The sequence below is a fragment of the Saimiri boliviensis genome, chromosome 5 (genome assembly GCF_048565385.1).
Source record: "Saimiri boliviensis isolate mSaiBol1 chromosome 5, mSaiBol1.pri, whole genome shotgun sequence".
Lineage (NCBI taxonomy): Eukaryota > Metazoa > Chordata > Mammalia > Primates > Cebidae > Saimiri > Saimiri boliviensis.
In genome coordinates this window covers 54657337-54676171 of record NC_133453.1, presented here as the reverse complement: position 1 = coordinate 54676171, position 18835 = coordinate 54657337, and positions in this window count along the sequence as shown.

Below are 18835 nucleotides of genomic sequence, written 5' to 3'. Positions count from 1 at the left end.
AAAAGGCTGGGGCAAGGAAGAATGTGAAGAGATTGGTTAATGAGAATAGGGTGATGATTAGGAGGAATGTGTGCTGGTGTTCTGTTGTGCAGCAAAGTAATTATAGTTAACATTATTTGGTCTACTTCAAAATAGAAAAATGTTCTCTTCATAAATTTAAAATGAATGTTTGACACGATAGAAATGCTAAATACCTGGATATATATATATATATATATATATATATATATACGGAAATATCTTACCATACCCCATAAATACATCTAATTGTTATGTGTCAATTAAGAAAAGATCGTGAACAGGATAATAAAATTACAATGCTAATTTGGAGACAAATATAGCAATGCATTAAAATAGAGTACTTACAGAGCAGACACAAACTCATAAGGCCTCTTGAATTACATTACCACAAAAACGCAACTGAGTAAAGGATGATTTGTTCAATCAGTTAAATTAGATACACATATGGAAAAAAAGATAATCACTTACAGATACACTGAAAATAATGCTTGATTAATTATATATATATATATATATATATATATATATATATATATATATATATTGAGACGGAGTTTCACTCTTGTTACCCAGGCTGGAGTGCAATGGCGCGATCTCGGCTCACCGCAACCTCTGCCTCCTGGGTTCAAGCAATTCTCCTGCCTCAGCCTCCTGAGTAGCTGGGATTACAGTCACATGCCACCATGCACAGCTAATTTTTTGTATTTCTAGTAGAGATGGGGTTTCACCATGTTGACCGGGATGGTCTTGATCTCTTGACCTCGTGATCCACCCACCTCGGCCTCCCAAAGTGCTGGGATTACAGGCGTGAGCCACCGCGCCTGGTGATTAATTATGTAATTAAACAATAAAGCTTTTAGAAGACAAATAGTAAAATGAGGAAACCAATAATTTCTTTTAAAAGATGCAAAAAGTGCTAATAAAGGAAATTTGATAAATTAGCCTAAAATTTAAAATGTATCTTCATCAAAAGCAAATATTAAGAAACTAAAAAGTCAATCCAAGAGATTGTTTACAGTACATATGTTAAACAGACCACTCTTATGCAGAATATATAAATAACTATTAGAATAGTAAAAAAAAAAAAAAAATAGAGCGAGAACATCTGGTGGAAAAAAAAAATGGGCTAAAGACTTAAACAGGTATTTTTTAAAAGAGCTGGATGGCACAGTGGCTCACACCTGTGATCCAAACGCTTTGAGAGGCCAAGATAGGTGGATCACTTGAGGTCAGGGGTTTGAGAACAGCCTGGTTAACATGCCAAAACCCTGTTTCTGCAAAAAAATACAAAAATCAGCAGGCGTGGTGGTTTGTGCCTATAATCTCAGCTACTTGGGAGGCTGAGGCAGGAGAATCCCTTGAACCCAGGAGTTGGAGGTTGCAGTGAGCCATAATTATTCCACTGCACTTCAGGCTGGGCAGCAGAGTGAGAACCTGTCTTAAAAAAAAGAAAGAAAGAAAGAAAGAAAGAAAGAGCCAAATAAAGGAATAGATAGTCTGCATTATCCGTTATCAGGGAAATGAAAATAAAAATTACGAATACCATTACCTACCCGTCACAATGGCCAAAATTACAAAAAAAAAAAAAAAAAAATTAACAACAAAGAAACCAGAACCAAACACATGCAAGGTGGAAAAAACTAGCAATTACATACTTCCAGTGGAGGTATAAATTAGTATTTCAGAATTGTGTTCCTTAGTTCAGCTAAAACCCAAATTCTTGTCACGTGTTCAAAAAAATTTAGGCACACATTGAAGGGTGATTACAGCAAGGTTTTATTTGGTGAAAAAAAGAAAAAGAAAAAGAAAAACCCTCAGCAAAGCAACATGAAAGTCCTGCTAACAGGCCCCTGACATCCTAGACTGAATCCCAAGCCACCACAAAGGAACTGAAGAGCTTAGGCACCCCCCCACACCCCGCCTCCCCCTACCCAACACCCAAGGTGCAAATTCCCTGTGGCTCCACCCACTTTCCCCAGTGCACCTGTCAGGCTCCAGACTGCTGAGGGTGTGCCTAGGCAAGCCCTGGGCAGATTTCCTGATCTGCACAAAAGCACCTGATGTAAACACTCGTGAGGAGGGTTGGAGATTCCCGTGGTACCCCTTTTTGCCTGCCTACTCATTTGGCTATCTCATTAGTACCCTCACTTTTCTTAAAGGCAGCAAATATAACAGTAAGAAGCAGAACACCGATAACATTAAAAATATGTTCCTGCATGTAGAATAATTTATTTATACGTGTACTATGAATGGATATTATCAATCATGTGATTTTTTTAAGGCTACAAACATCATCTAGTTATGTGTAATGTTACTAAACGTTGGGGGACATGATCATTATGTATTTTGTGTGGATATAAGCAGGTCAATATTTTTGCACAGATCAGACTGTTTGGCCTCACTTATTCCTGCATACTACAAGCAGCTACATGAAGGAAGCACAGATATCTTTCAAAGACTTGTACAATGTTTCATATCAGAGGCTAGAAAGAGAGTTTATAAAAATCAGAAGTTTAGGAAAGTTCTGACAACTTCTGATATAATTATGTGTATCATTATACTAACATTTGTTCATCTTTCTAGTAGACTGTGAATGGAAAATAAATCGGGGGCTCCAAATAACTAAGCTAAATGGAAAAGTCAAGCTGGGAACTGCTCACGGCAAACCTGCCTCCCATTCTGTTCAAAGTCACCCCTCTGCTCACTGAGATAAATGCATATCTAACTGCCACCTTTGGAGAGGCAATTCAGAAACTCAAAAGAATGCAACCATTTGTGTCTTATATATCTATAACCTGGAAGCCCACTCCCCACTTCGAGTCTTCCTGACTTTGTTTTGAGTTGTCTACCTTTCCAGACTGCACCAATGTTCATCTTGCATATGTTGATTGATGTCTTATGTCTCTGTAGAATGTATAAAACCAGTCTGTGCTCTGACAATTTTGGGCACATGTCATCAGTCCCTGCAGAGGCTTTGTCATGGGTGTGCATCCTCAACTTAGGTAAAATAAACTTTCTAAATTAACTGAGATCTGTCACAGATTTTCAGGGTGCACCAGACAAACTTGCAAAGAGCTTTTGAAGCCAACTGCTTTTCAGGCAGTTGTCTTGGTCCATGGTATAAATAAACACTTACTTCCCGTGTCTTTTTCCTTTAGTTTATGAAAGTAGAGGTGCTGCCTTGCTGCTGGTATCAGAGTGACAGCCACTACAGAAGCAGCAGCTAAAAGTGTAGGTACAATCATTTCTAAAAGTGATTTGGTAACATAATCTAACATTTATGACCAAATATGGGTTAGTAAAACCAATATGCAAAATAAGAAGCAAATCCAAGTATCTGCTCATCAAGAGAGTTGATAAAGTGTAGTTGTATTCACTTAAAGGTGATACTGTTACTATACAGCAATGAAAGAGAGACATACTGTTGGTATATGTATCATGTATTGATGGATGAAGCCTGTAAGCATCAAGTTGAGTGGATGAAGCCAAACACAGGAGAGTAAATCCTTTATTATTGAATTTAATTAAAAGTCAGAAATACTTAAAATTAATCACTATTTCAATTTGTTTTTCAACTTTATAAACACTCATCATTGTCTAATTTTTTTAGCATTCTATCCAATGGTGCTAAAATGTTAAGCAGCTATTTTGTGTGTGTTTGTAAAACAAAAGTGATTATCTGACCTAAAAAGGTGTTACAATTTAACTTATCCTGCAGTTCTCCCATTATCAGCACAGCTAGAGTGTTCTCTGTAATTTTCATTTTTTAGGTGTGATGTAAACAGAAATAAAAATATTTACAATTTCATGAAAAAAGTAACAGACACTGTTAAGTATTTTTTAAACTGATATCAAATTTTAAAATGGAATCATTAAGGAGTGTACATCTGTCCTAGTGATCAAAATGGCTTGCCTATTGTAAGGCATTTGTTATCCAAACACAAAGATAATTCAATTATATTTCTATAAATTTAAAAAGCATATTATGAAGACTTTGGAAAATTTATTTTCACTATTTAAATAACACTCACCCTTAATTTCAAATGGCAATATTTCTTAGCAGACAAGCACAATAAAATAGTTGTGTTTGTAAAATGATGATGGAAGAAATACATATTAATTTAGAAGAAAATAAATTATTTAGACATTTTAAAGCAATCTCAAAGCATTCTAGGTTATGATCTTGTAGTACTTTTCTTACTTCTTGGTTAGGCTGGATCCGAGTTCTTGTCCCATAAGCAAGAAGAATAAGGCACATAGATTCCAGAGCATAAGTAAGATAGACCAGGTTTTTTTAAGTGACAGAAAAGCCCTGAACAATGAAAGGGGACTTGATAATGGGTTGCCAGAAATGGGGCTGAGTTCTGGGTCTTTTATGTGACAGAAACAAGGGAATCGAATGTGAGTTCTGTCTCCTGGCATAGGAGGAAGGTCTTAACCACATTTCCCCCCAGTAGCTACCTAACAGGGATGATGCAGGTATGGTTCCAAGGGTGTTTTTTTTCTCCCAAGGCCCTCCATTTCTATCTTCTTAGTTGGCCTCTAACTGCCTCCTCTATCAATCTCAAAGATTCCATTTCTTTAGAACAATCTCATATAGCAATGTGCTTTTACTTTAATGTTCTCAACTGAGTATTTATCTTTATTTCATGTTTATTTAACTTTATTCAGAATTTTTTCTCGAGTTTGAAAAGATTTTAGTTAAATTTTAAAAATTACCCAAGGAATTTTCACCATTTCCACTATACAAGCATAATTTTAAAAATTTATAAAACTTTACATGTGTCTATTCCAAAAAAATACTAAATATTAGTTTTGCAAACAATGGATTATCTATACTCATAAATAGCATCTTAAATATTGACTATAATTAATTGCTATTGATCTTTCTGAAATATTTTTTAAGTGTCTCTCAAAATTGTTTAGAATTTCTTAAAAATCTCTATTATTTCATTAGATAATTTTATTTTTTCCATTCTTGAAAGGAGATGGGAGGTAGTAGATATTGAAATATATCTTCTTTTATAAAAAATCTTCTAAGAAAGTTGTTAAAGTATGAAATAGTGATTAGATACTTTTGAAATCTTTCACATTTACAATATTATGATAGATTAATAAAGCATTTACCTTTAGAGAAACTCTCAAACATTATCAAGCTTACACAGCATTAATTTTGCAAAATTGTATTTTCTCAATAATTATCGAAAGGTTACAATGCACAAGGTCGTGTGTTAATACTAAAAATATAAAGCAGAATGAGACATATTTCATGAGTCTTAGGAACTTTCAATCTCATGGAAGGTACTGATATATTAATAAGTTATTATAATGCAGTCTTATCAAGTCAATCCTGTAGAATGTTAAGAAAGGTAATGACACATAATATAATATGGAATCAGAAAATCTTCCTGGGAAAGAGAGCACATAAGCTGAGATTTAAAAGGAAAGTAGGATCTACCTAGGCAAATCACATAAACAGTCATAAGTAATTCTTAGCTGTGAGACAGAATAAGAAAAGATGCAGGGGCAACAAATAGATAGCATGTTGTGTAAAATATATTATTTGGGTTATTTCTGAAACTTAAACTAAAAACCAGGAAGTGGCAAGAGATTGTACTAGAACAATAGGTAGAAATCAAATGATGAAAGTTTTATGTCTGATATTTAATATTTTGACTTTAATCTTTTAGCCAATTCAGAGGCATTGAGTGTTTTACTAAACAAAAGATATAGTCAGATTTGAATATTAAATAGATTGCTTTGATTGCTGAATAGATTAAGTTGAGGAAAGTATTGCATAATTAAGACACTTCTTAGGAAGCAGTTGAATTTGTTCAGATGGATGGAAGCCTGATCTACAGAAATAATTTGGCTAATGGAATACAGAGGATGCAATTTAAAAAATAATTATTAAATGAACTTGTAGTGTTTTTATTATTAGATTGTAGGAAGAAATTATCAAATTTTCTAACAATATCTGAATGGCTTTGCAATACTTTTAGTTAAGACTATGATTATAAATTATGCTGTGAATGTAGAACATAATCACTAATTCATTTGTCAAGATTTAAAGTAATCAAAGTTCTAAAGACACTTTAGATTCATTCTGAAATATTTTTCCATTTCATTTTTCTGAAATCTGCTTGAGAGTTGCGATGTTTATAATTCAACTATGTGAATGAAATAACTGACATAAGGCATGTTGATAAATACATTTCTAACAAATGTGGCAAAATAGAGTGCCAATATATGCATGTATTTGTAAACCAAATTCCATTCATTTGCTCACTTATTAACAATTATTGATTAAACAAAATGTAAGTAAGACATACAAGTATTGTGCAGAATTTTGTGTTCTTAGGTATGTTAAAATCAATATGAATCTATAAGAATATATATTCAACACAAATATAACAAGCAAATTTACAAATTAGGCACATGAGATAAGTTTCATAAAGATGGTCCTAAAACTATTTGATTACATTTTTATCCTTTTTACAGTTTGTGGATTATGTCAAGTAAACACAGTTGATTTTATGCAGTATTTGAGCCAGCCATATATTTAATTATTTGATTTTTTTACTTTAATATGTTTTATTAAGATTCATGGGATTATTTAAAGAATTTATTGTAAATAAAAACTTTTAAATGTATATTTTGAAGCTATATTTAAATTTATTAGACATAAATTTAAAATTATTCAATATTTCAATTATACAAATACTTTTCTAATTATAAAATATCTCTATCTCTAGTAATAATTTTAACTTGCATTTAATTTTTTTACATTATTAAGGTTATGCAATGTTATTTCCTTTACAATGACATGAAACATGAGTTTTAAAATTTTTTTACTTCCAACATTTCTTGGCCTTATATTTTATATACCTCTCTTTTATTTCCCCTGCAGGCAGACACTTTCCCCACAATTCAATAGGAGAATCATAGTCTTTTCATTGTAGCATTTGGTTTATATCTCATCTAATCTGTGATATTATTCAACATTTATAATTCACCTTTTTACTTTTGATGACATCTAGAGTGGAAGTAGGTTGTGTAAAAGCAACCAAGAATTAAAATGAGTAAACAATGATTCTTTGTGAGTCTTAGTTTACTCTTGTATCTTACTTTGAGTCATCCCAGAGGCAGAACCTGAGACATTGATGTAAGTGCAAGTAGTACTTTTTTTTGACGGGGGGAAGTGATTCCAGAAAATATCAGTAGGGTAATGGCATTGTGAGACTGGTAAAAAAAAAAAAAAAAAAAAAAAAGATATGGAATATAATTTTGATGAAATCTAAATAATTCTGCCAGTCTCTATATTTCTTGCTTATTGAAAAGATTACATGAGATAATACCTTATTATCCACAGTTTGAAGAATGTCTCTGATAAAAATTAATCCATGTAATTACCACAGTTTTCACAGATTAGGCAGAAAAATAAATTTTAGCTAGATTTTTCAGTCAGCTTCTATTTGTTTTATGATTTCAGTGTACAGGCACACAAAATTGTAACACGGAAGCATATAATCTACTATGATACTACATGAAAACTTCAGCTTGCTAGCATAATATTCTAATAATGTGAAGTAGATATTAGGTTCAATAACCAAGAGCAAATGAATACACTGCACAGACAATATACTACTTCCTTAGAGGAGGAAACTCAAGAGGAGCTAACTATATTGACACATATGCCTGACTAGACTCCAAAATTGGAATGAAAAAAAAATTGGTCAGGGATTTAATAGCATACCAATCTCTTTGACCTGTTACAATTCCATGTCATGTATCTGATGCAATCAGAGGAGCCACTGTGTTTAATCTTCAGTAGCATATTGTTAATCTTTAGAAACTTCTGTTTAATACACTTGCCGAGTAGCACAATTTTAAAAATGAAGTCGGTTATCTGTATTTATCATTTCCATAAACAAAGTAGTAATTTTTGGTTACCTTTTAAGATTATTATATGTCTGCTTGGCTTCCTGGGAGTGACTGGTTAAGTTCACATTTACCATAGCCAATTAAAATTAAGAAAAAGCGAGATTTAATCAATTTGCCAGGAGGAGGGCAAAAGCAATCCTAAAAATATCATAGACTGGGAAAGTTCACTTTACCTAAACCACTGCAAAAAAGTCCAAGATCCCCAATAAGAAGTGAAGTTGGAGAATGGCTGAAGTGAGATTTTCCTCTCTCAGTAAATCTTCTTCAAATTTTAAGCTTCAATAGAGATGGCAAGTCCAATTACTGTTCAAGCACTTTTGTTGTTACTGTTCTAAATCTTGATCCTTTCAATTAAATCTAAAGGCCTCCAGATTAGAGAGAGAAAATAAATGTGTTTCCTGGCTAAAAGTCTGATAATTATTGGTTTCAAGGCTGTGTATTAGTTTCCCTGAACCAATAGTAGAGAAACGTGTGTGTGTGTGTGTGTGTGTGTGTGTGTGTGTGTGTGTGTGTACATTACATTATATATAAATTATTGGCTTTCCCATTTAGGTGATATTTGTATCCAACTAAAGTTCCAACTATGGTTGAACAGTTTTACAGGATTAAAACAGACTTGGCTAGGCGTGGTGGCTCAGCCTCTAATCCCAGCCCTTTGGGAGGCTGATGTGGGCAGATCAAGAGGTCAGGAGTTTGAGATCAGCCTGGCCAGCATGATGAAACCCCATCTTTACTAAAAATACAAAAATTAGCCAGGAGTGGAGGCCCACACCTGTAATCCCAGCTACTCCAGAGACTGAGGCAGGAGAATCACTTGAACCTGGGAGGTTCAGCCAAGATCACGCCACTGAACTCCAGCCCCGGCAACAAAGCCAGTCTCCGTCTCAAAAGAAAAAACAAACAAACAAATAAAACAAAGAAAGTTTTATAAAATTAAAACAGCTTTGTAGATGCTAAAGTAATGTTTAAAGTTCTGCAATTTTTTCACAATGATTTTATTGCTAGCTACATTTTTATAGATGAAATAAAATTAGTACATTAATGTCATCATCAGTTATAGTATTTGGTTATTGTATATCTTTTTATCTAACATAAGCATTCAATTGGAGGTTAATACTCAATTTTGTAATGTACACATATGCTGTGATCTCAATAATAGAATAAAATTGTGACTGCTTTGCTATATATTTTTATAGCATAATATTTTGATTGATTATCTAGGTTAGGGAGTAATTTAGTATTTTCCTTTATCATGTATTTTGAATACAACTTGTTCACATTTGCTGATTACATTTCTGCAAGGGCTTTCAACCATCTGTGCTCTGTAGTTGCTGAAAATGTTAAACCCAAAGGGAAATAAACGACAATAATCATTAACATGAAACAACAATAAAGGATCTAAATTTGCAAGCTCAGACATTGCCCACAGTTTATGATTAATGAAGGCAAACACATACTGAAAGCTGATTATGTGTTTCATTTTATGTGACGCCTAAGGGGCTATAGCTAAAGAGAAACACTACTGGAATCCCTCAAATCTCAGTACAAGTTCAATTTGTTTTCCCACTTGCATTGATTTTTAGACAGTCCTCAGTAAACTGAATCAGCAATAACTCTTGCTTGCACTACAGAGCATGTTAAGCAATTTGAATATATTTATTTTCCATTCACCAAAGTTAGCATTGTTTTATCTAGTAAAACAATAATACCTTGATTTGTAGATTAGTAAACACTCTTGGGGACAAATAAAAATGTACTGTGCTGCAATTTTTGAATCTTTTTACATGCTCTAACATCTCTTGAACATTTCCTCTGGTTTTATTTATTAAAGTAATCACAAAATTTTTCTTACACAGACACCTCAAGATTTCCCTCACGGTGGTTTGTCTTCTCAACCATTGAACCATGAGTTGTCTCATCAAGAGAAATGTTGTATATTTTTGCATTTTATACATCTAACAGATGAATTGATTGAATTGGAATTTTTATTTGTTCCTTTTACTTCATCATAAGATAAATCTAAACTTAATATTTCTATGTTAATTTTTTTATTGATTTACCTGCTTGATTGAAAGGTAGACATTGTTTGTGAATTCATATTTATCTTTGATCTTATTTGTTTATGCTTATAAACTTGTAAAAATACATATTCTAATTAACAACGAACTGCTTCCTTTACTAGTTTAAAGGAACACAAATTTTAAATTTCTATTTAACTAAATTTCTTCATCTTGATTATGCTTTAGTTACATAAATCAATGTCTATCATCTTAGAATAAACATTCTGAAATGTCTGAAGATGAAGATTCATCAAATATGCAACCTACTTTCAAATGTTTCAGAAAAAATATTATATATATTTATATTTATCATATTTATATCACAGGTATTATATTATACTTCTTATCTGATATAGTTTGGATGTGCATTCCCACCCAAATCTCATATTGACATATCATCACCAGTGCTGGAGGTGGGGCCTGGTGGGAGGTAATTGGATCATGAGGGTGCTTTCTTATACTTCAGCACCATCCCTCTTGGTACTGTCCTTGCAATAGGAAGTTCTCATGAGATCTGCTTATTTAAAAATGTGTGGTACTCCCCCACTCTCTCTTGCTTCCACTTTGACCATGTGATGTGTCTGCTCCCCCTTCACCTTCCACCATGCTTGTAACTTTCCTGAGCCTTCCCCAGAAGTCCAGGAGATGCCAGCATCATGCTTTCTGTACAACCTGCAGAACCATGAGCCAATTAAACCTCTTTAATTTATAAATTATGCAGCTTCAGGTATTTCTTTGTAACAATGTGAGAGCAGATTAACATTTTCTGTTTTTGTTTTTGTTTTTTTTTAATTTTTTTTTTTTGGTGCCGTGACTCAGATACGAACACATTTTTTGTATATACACACATGAAAAAGGGAGAGACAGAGAGAAAAGGAGGCAAAAATGAAGGATATAATATAAATACTGGCAAAATGTTAAAGCTGGAAAGTTTGGATTAAAGATGTATCAAATTTCCTTGCATTATTCTTGATTGTTTTCCTTTGAATTTAGTGTTGGTTCAAAATACATAAAAGTTTCAGGAGTTGAGTATTTCAATCAATTAAAATGGAGAAGAAATCATTGGGATTAATGTGGTCAGATGATTGTAAAGTAAGGTACTAAATATGTTGACTATATAGACTGAAGTCAGGCAAGATGATGAAAGCCATTTAATAGGAATGAAGGCATCAAGTCGGGATGAATATTCTTAATAAATGAAGGTAAATGAGCAGGAAGTAAATGACATAGAATGTGTTTAAGATTAATAAAAAGAGTTATACACTTCTGAAAAAAATCAAGATTCATGTCTGGAAGTGACAAAAATATAACATTTTCTATTCTTCCCAACTGAAACTTAATTTTCAATTGAGATAAACAACAGATTGAGCATTCAGTAAAATAAAATTGTATTGGAAATTTTTTATTTTTTTTATTTTTGGCTAATTTCTGAAAAGCATCTTTCTACCTGGCTTCTACACAATTGGTGACAGGGTCATCAAATCAATTTTGTGGGTAGTAGACAGCGTGTATTTAAAATAATAGAATAGAATTGGTGTGTTTAGGATAAGAATTGTTAGGGTTTTTTTCCAATTATATTGCATTTATGTTGATAATGATTCAAAATGTAATTCTTATTGTGGATTGAGTTTGTAAAAAATGTTTGAAAGCTAATTGCTCCAAAAACTTTCTATAATTCCCAAGGATTTAACAGAAAGAAATTGAAGGGTATAGGTATTATTTATGGGAATAGATTAGTGCAAAGAAAAAGGAGAATAATATGTGGATTATAGTGTAAGACACAAATATTTAAATAACTTTTTTTTAGGTGTACTGGGCAAAAAACGATATGCAGACACGGGTTAACATTAAGATTCTATATGAAAGTTTTCTATAAAGTTTTTTAGTGCCACCTGATGTTGATTATGCTGGACTCTGACATCCTTTTATGTAGATGTGTCCACTAATTTTAAGAATGCATAGCAAATTAAATGTGGAAGTAGGTACTGTGAAAATGTTTCCAGGAAATTCAATTACTGTACATGTATGATGACAGGCTCAGTTAATCACAAACATAAATTTATTGCATTATTCTACCCCTTGAGATTGCTGTTGCAATGCTATCATGCTTGGACCACTGGCTAAGGAGCATGATTAATATAGTGATTCAATGAGACCATTGAAGGGTTTGAATGACCTTGTCATTACTTTATGCAAAAGTTGGTTAGACTCATAAGGAATGCTTCAATTATAAACTCCCAACATGTGTGATTTGTATTTCTACTTGGAGTCACTAAGAAACTATATTTTTATTGGAAAAGATTGAATACACATGAAATGGCTAAATGGAAAAAAAGATAATTAAAATAAAAGTAAATGTTATACAGCACTAGTAGTTTTTTATAATCCTGAAAGGATTATAAATCCTAAATCAAGTATCTGGTGGCTATTTTGTCAGTGATATCAAAATATTCTTTAGAAATTTTGTGCCAATTTGTTTTAAGATCCTACATAAATTTGACATCATTTAGAATTGTGATTTGTTCAAATAGTTTTGCATATTTATGGGAATAGATCAATGTCATATATTAAAATACTAAGTTAAAACATACTATATATCTTAAATCAGAAATTATACTAAAATATATATGACATTTAAAAAATTGATAAATTTGAAGTTTCAAAATTTATGAATAGAAACAGGAAAATTACATCATTTTCCCACTAAAGAAATTTGTTATGTTTACATGAGTTAGAAATTTTTCAATACTTCAATGTATATAATAAAGAACACAAATCTTAAATTTACTCAGATTGACTAGTTCTTACATATGATGCTTTTATGTAGCTATCATTTATGAAGGTGTAAAACATTTCCAGTGTTACAGAAGGCTCTCTCATGCCAATTTCCAGTGGTCTTTCTCCCTTGTCCAAAGCTATTTTGGTAACTGTCATGATAGTGTTTCCTCTCCTTGAGTTTTGTATAAATGTAATTAAACAATATGCTATTTTCTGTATAAATATTTCATTAAAATGCAAAGAACAACTATTAGTTATTACAGTTAATATTAAGTCTAAGATTATTAAATCCTTATAAATTTGACATGGTAAGACAACTTTTTCTTTAATTAAAAATGTTTGTGGAACATCACAATTTATCGTTATTTTATACAATAGTGATTCAGACATAAACAAGATCATCAAGATGTCTGTTTTTATGGTTGTTTACTTTCTCATATTTTTATCAGTTGAGGGTGGGATCCAGGTAGAATATAAATAAAAGGATCATTTCATAGCTGAGAGAGCTCTTTAGTAACAAAACATGGCATTGATAGAGGGTAAGATAAATGTGAACCCAGGAGGCAGGTTTGATCTTGTGGTCAGTGAAATCCCTGAGAAAATGACATCTCTGAGAAAAAAGATGTGAATGGCAAAAAACCATTAGCCATGCAAATGGATGGTGAAGAAAGTTCCAGGCAAACCTGAAGTGAATACTCATGGATGACAATAATTGAGGTTGTGAATAAAGAAAGAGAAGTTTGAGTAGAAAATCTGGGCAAATCTCTAAGTAATAATAAAAATTGGTCCTCTGATACCATCTAGAAGCAGGACATTGCTGGCTCATCTTTAGGAAAAGATTAATAATTAAAGCAATAATACTATTTAATTATTATAAATACAATATATATGACAAAAAATAAAATGCAATCCTTTTGTCTGTTTTCAGGCAAATTGTAATCTAATTGGGGAAGGAAAAACATTAATTGAGAGAAACTTTAATGTTTCACTGTGTTTCTTCAAATCAAATATGTACATATTCATTTTTACACATTTGTAACAGAGGAATCTAAAGGTCTAGGTTTGTCTTAAAGTAGGTTCATACACAAAAGGTATGCCAAACTATGTGTATAATGTGGAGAAAAAATAATTAAGTGGCTACATGGGACATTCATTTAGATGTGAGAAAGGAAGAATTCCTCTGTTAAATGTGTACAGAATGTAATACAGGATTAATTTTCAAGAGAAAAAATATATATATTATTCAGTGGCATTTCTATGGTTGCACTAGTCTTTTTCTACCGTCTGTTTTTTCAAAATGTATATGATGAAGACATAAAAGACAATAATTTGGGGCTATTTTTAGACAAATTTTATTGGCCACAAAAAATTAAATCAAGGCAATTAATTATATACCTATGTTTTTGTAATCTAGTGTGACCCAGTAAGCACAGGAATGCAATATGTTCTGAAAATAACATAAATAATTAAAGTATTATTAAAACTTCATCTTGTCCCATTAAATCACAGTAAAGACAAACTGTGGTTTAACTCCAGATCTTTGTCAGTTATCTGTGTTAACCTCTATTAATTCAAATTTAAGTGTTCTCTAGATGATTAGGGATCATAATATGGAATACTAAATAACACTATTTCTTAAATATATACTAATATTGCAATTTATTATAAACAGGTTTAAATTCAGTAAACATATTTTCAGATGTCAAAAATGCAATTACACTGCATTTCTTACAATTATTTATGTTTCACATATGTTAAAAAGTTTAGTTTTTCACTCATTTTAAATAATTAAGAAAAATATTTCTCCCAAGAAACCAACAACAGTGAAATGAGCAGTCTGTGTTCTGTCTTCTCAGAGATATTGTTTCCAGTAGAGTAGAAATAACGTTACTTTATTAAGCTAGTAAATATTTCATTTTTATTAGACTCTCATGATCGTTTACAGAATATTTTCTTGAAGAACTGTGTGTTTTATTTATTTTCTTATTTCAATAGGTTTTGGAGAAACAGGTAGTGTTGGGTTATATGCAGCAGTTCTTTAGTGATTTCTGATATTTTGATGCACCTATCACCCAAGCAGTATACACTATACCCAGTGTGTAGTCTTTTATCCCTCACCCCTCCTTGGTGCACCCATAACCCACGCAGTGTACACTGTACCCAGTGTGTAGTCTTTTATCCCTCACCCCACCTTCCCTGCCCATTCCCCAAACCTCCAAAGACCATCGTATTAGTCTTATGCCTTTGTATCCTTGCAGCTTAGCTCTCACTTATCAGTGAGAACGTATGATGTCTGGTTTTCCATTCCTGACTTATTCAGGGTATTTATTCACTTAGATCATTTACCGAGATTGCTGTGAATGCCATTATTTTGTTCCTTTTTAAGGGTGAGTAGCATTTCATTCCTTTTTATGAATGGATTGTGAAATATATATTATATATATATATATATATATGGGTTTGTTTCATATTTTTGTAGTAATTGCAATTAGTGCTAGTATAAACATGCATGTGCAATTATCTTTTTGTATATTACTTATTTTCCTCTCGGTAGATAGCCAACAGTGAGATTGCTGGATCAAATACTAGTTCTACTCTTAGTTCTTTAAGGAAACTCCATACTGTTTTCCATAGTAGTTGTACTAGTTAACATTTTCACCAGCAGTGTAAAAGTGTTTCCTTTTCACCACATCCACACCTATATCTATTATTTTTTGATTGGCCACTCTTACAGGAGTAAGATGAAATCACATTATGGTTTTGATTTGCATTCCCCTGATCATTAGTGATGTTGAGCATTTTTTCATATGTTTATTTGCTATTTGTATATCATCTTTTGAGAACTGTCTATTCATAACCTTAGCCCACATTTTGATGGTATTGTTTGTTTCTTTCTGGCTGATCTATTTGAATTCCATGTAGATTCTATATATTAGTCCTTTGTCAGACATATAGATTGCAAACATTTTACTCCCACTCTGTGGGTTGTCTTTATTCTGTTGATTGTTTCTTTTTCTGTGCAGAAACTTTGTAGTTTAATTAAGTCCCTTCTATTTATCTTTGTTTTTGTTGCATTTGCTTTTGGGATCTTGTTCATGCAGTCTTTGCCTAAGTCAATGTCTAGAAGTTGTTTTTTTTTTTTTATGTTATCTTCTAGAATGTTTATGATTTCAGATCTTATATTTAAATCCTTTACCCATCTTGAGTTGATTTTTTTATAAGGTGAGAGGAGGATCCAGTCTCATTCTTCTACATGCAGCTTGCCAGTTATCCCAGCACCATTTGTTGAATAGAGTATCCTTTCCCAACTTTATGTTTATGTTTGCTTTGTCAAAGACAGGTGGCTGTAAGTATTTGGCTTTATTTCTGGACTCTTTGTTCTGTTCCATAGGTGTATGGGCCAATTTTTATACCAGTACCATGCTGTTTGGGGAACTATGGTCTTATAATATAGTTTGAAGTCAGGTAATGTAATACCTCCAGACTTGTTCTAGTTGCTTAGCTTTGCTTTGGCTATGCAGGCTCTCTTCTGGTTCCATATGAATTTCAGGAGATTTTTTTTCTAGTTTGGTGATGAATGATGGTGGTATTTTCATGGGAATTGAATTTGTAAATTGCTTTTGGCAGCGTGGTCAATTCTACAATATTGATTCTACCTCTCAATGAACATGGGATGTGTTTTTGTTTGTTTGTGTCATTTGTTGATTTCTTTCAGCAGTGTTTTGTAGTTTTTCTTGTAGAGGTGTTCTATGTCCTTGGTTAGGTATATTGTGAAGTTTTTTGTTTGTTTTTGTTTGTTTGTTTGTTTTTGTTTGTTTTTGCAGCTATTTTAAAAGTGGTTGAGTTACTATTATTATTATTATTAATGAGACAAAGTCTCACTCTGTCACCCAGCCTAGAGCACAATGTTACGATCTTGACTCACTGCAACCTCTGCCTCCCGGGTTCAAACAATTCTCCCACCTCAGTCTCCTGAGTAGCTGGGATTACAGGCACCTGCCATCATGTCTGGCTAATTTTTGTATTTTTTGTAGAGACAGGGTTTCAACATGTTGGCCAAGCTGGTCTTAAACTCTTGACTTCAGGTGATTCACCCACATTGGCCTCCCAAAGTGCTGAGATTGCAGGTGTAAGCCACTGCACCTGGCCAGGGATTGAGTACATGATTTGATTCTCAGTTTGATTGCTATTGGTCTATAGTAGAGCTACTGATTTGTATACATTAATTTTGTATTCTGAAACTTTGTTGAATTCATAGATCAGTTCTAGAATCTTGTTGAAGGAGTCTTTAGGATTTTGTAGATATGCCATCAGATTATCAGCAAACAGCAACAGTTTGACTTCCTCTTTACCAATTTGAGTGTCCTTTATTTCTTCCTTTTATCTAATTGCTCTAACTAGGACTTCCAATACTATGCTGAATGGGGATGATGAGGATGGGCATCTTTGTCTTGTTATAGTTCTCAGGGAAATACTTCCAACTTTTGTCTATTCAGTATTATATTTACTGTGGGCTTGTCATAGATGGCTTTTACTACATTAAGGTATGTCTCTTCTAGAATAATTTAGAGATGATTCTCTCTTTCTCTATCTTGTGGAATAGTGTCAATAGGATTGGTACCAATTTTTCTTTGAATATCTGATAAAATTCAGCTGTGAATCTGTCTGGTCCTGAACAGCTTTCTGTTGATAACATTTTTATTACCATTTCAAGCTCTCTTTTTGTTATTGGTATGTTCAGAGTTTCTACTTCTTCCAAGTTTAATCTAGAATGGTTGCATATTTACAGGAATTTATTGACCTCTTCTAAGTTAGTTTATTTGAATAAAACTTGATTCAATGGTATCAGGTTTTTTTTTATTGTTTTTTTTTGTTTTGTTTTTTTTTGAGACAGAGTTTCACCCTTATTACCCAGGCTGGAGTGCAATGACGCGATCTCGGCTCACTGCAACCTCCGCCTCCTGGGTTCAGGCAATTCTCCTGCCTCAGCCTCCTGCGTAGCTGGGATTACAGGCACGTGCCACCATGCCCAGCTAATTTTATATATTTATATATATATATATATATATATATATATATATATATATATATATATATTTTTAGTAGAGACGGGGTTTCACCATGTTGACAAGGATGGTCTCGATCTCTTGACCTCATGATCCACCCGCCTCAGCCTCCCAAAGTGCTGGGATTACAGGCTTGAGCCACCGCGCCCGGCATAAGGTATCAGTTTTAAATATCTCATTTTTTTATTTCTAATTGAACTTATTTGTATTTTTCTTCTTTTCTTGGGTAATCTCTTTTCTTTTTAAAAAGTCAGCTTTTTGTTTCATTTATCTTTTATATTTTTATTTGTTTCTGTTTCATTTAGTTTTGCTCTGTTCTTGGTTATTTTTTCCCTTCTGCTGAGTTTGGGTTTGGTTTGTTCTTATTTCTCTAGTTCCTTGAGGTGTAACCTTATGTTATCTATTTTTGTTCTTTCAGAATTTTGGATATAGGAATTTAATGGTATGAACTTTCCTCTCAACTCCCCGTTTGCTATATTCCATAAGTTGTGATAGGTTCTGTTATTTTTATGATTCAGTTCAAAGATTTTTTAAATTTCTATCTTGATTTCATTGTTGACCCAATGATCATTTGGAATTTAATTTCCATGTATTTGCATGGTTTTGAGGATTTCTTTTAGAGTTAATTTTCAGTTTTGTTTCACTGTGGTCTGAGAGAGTAATTTTGATTTTTCTTACATTTTTTAAACCTTGTTTTGTGGCCTATTATATGGTCTATATTGGAGAATGTTCCGTGTGCTGATGAATAGAATGTATATTCTGTACCTGTTGGGTAGAATGTTCTGTAAATATCTGTTAAGTTCATTTGTTCTAGGGCATAGTTTAATTCCTTTTTGTTGTTGTTTTTTTACTTTCTGTCTTTTTTACTTTCTGACAGAAAGTAGTGCTGTAAATAGAGTATTGAAGTCTCACACTACTATTGTTTTGCTTTCTACCTCATTTCTTAGGTCTAGTAGCAATTGTTTT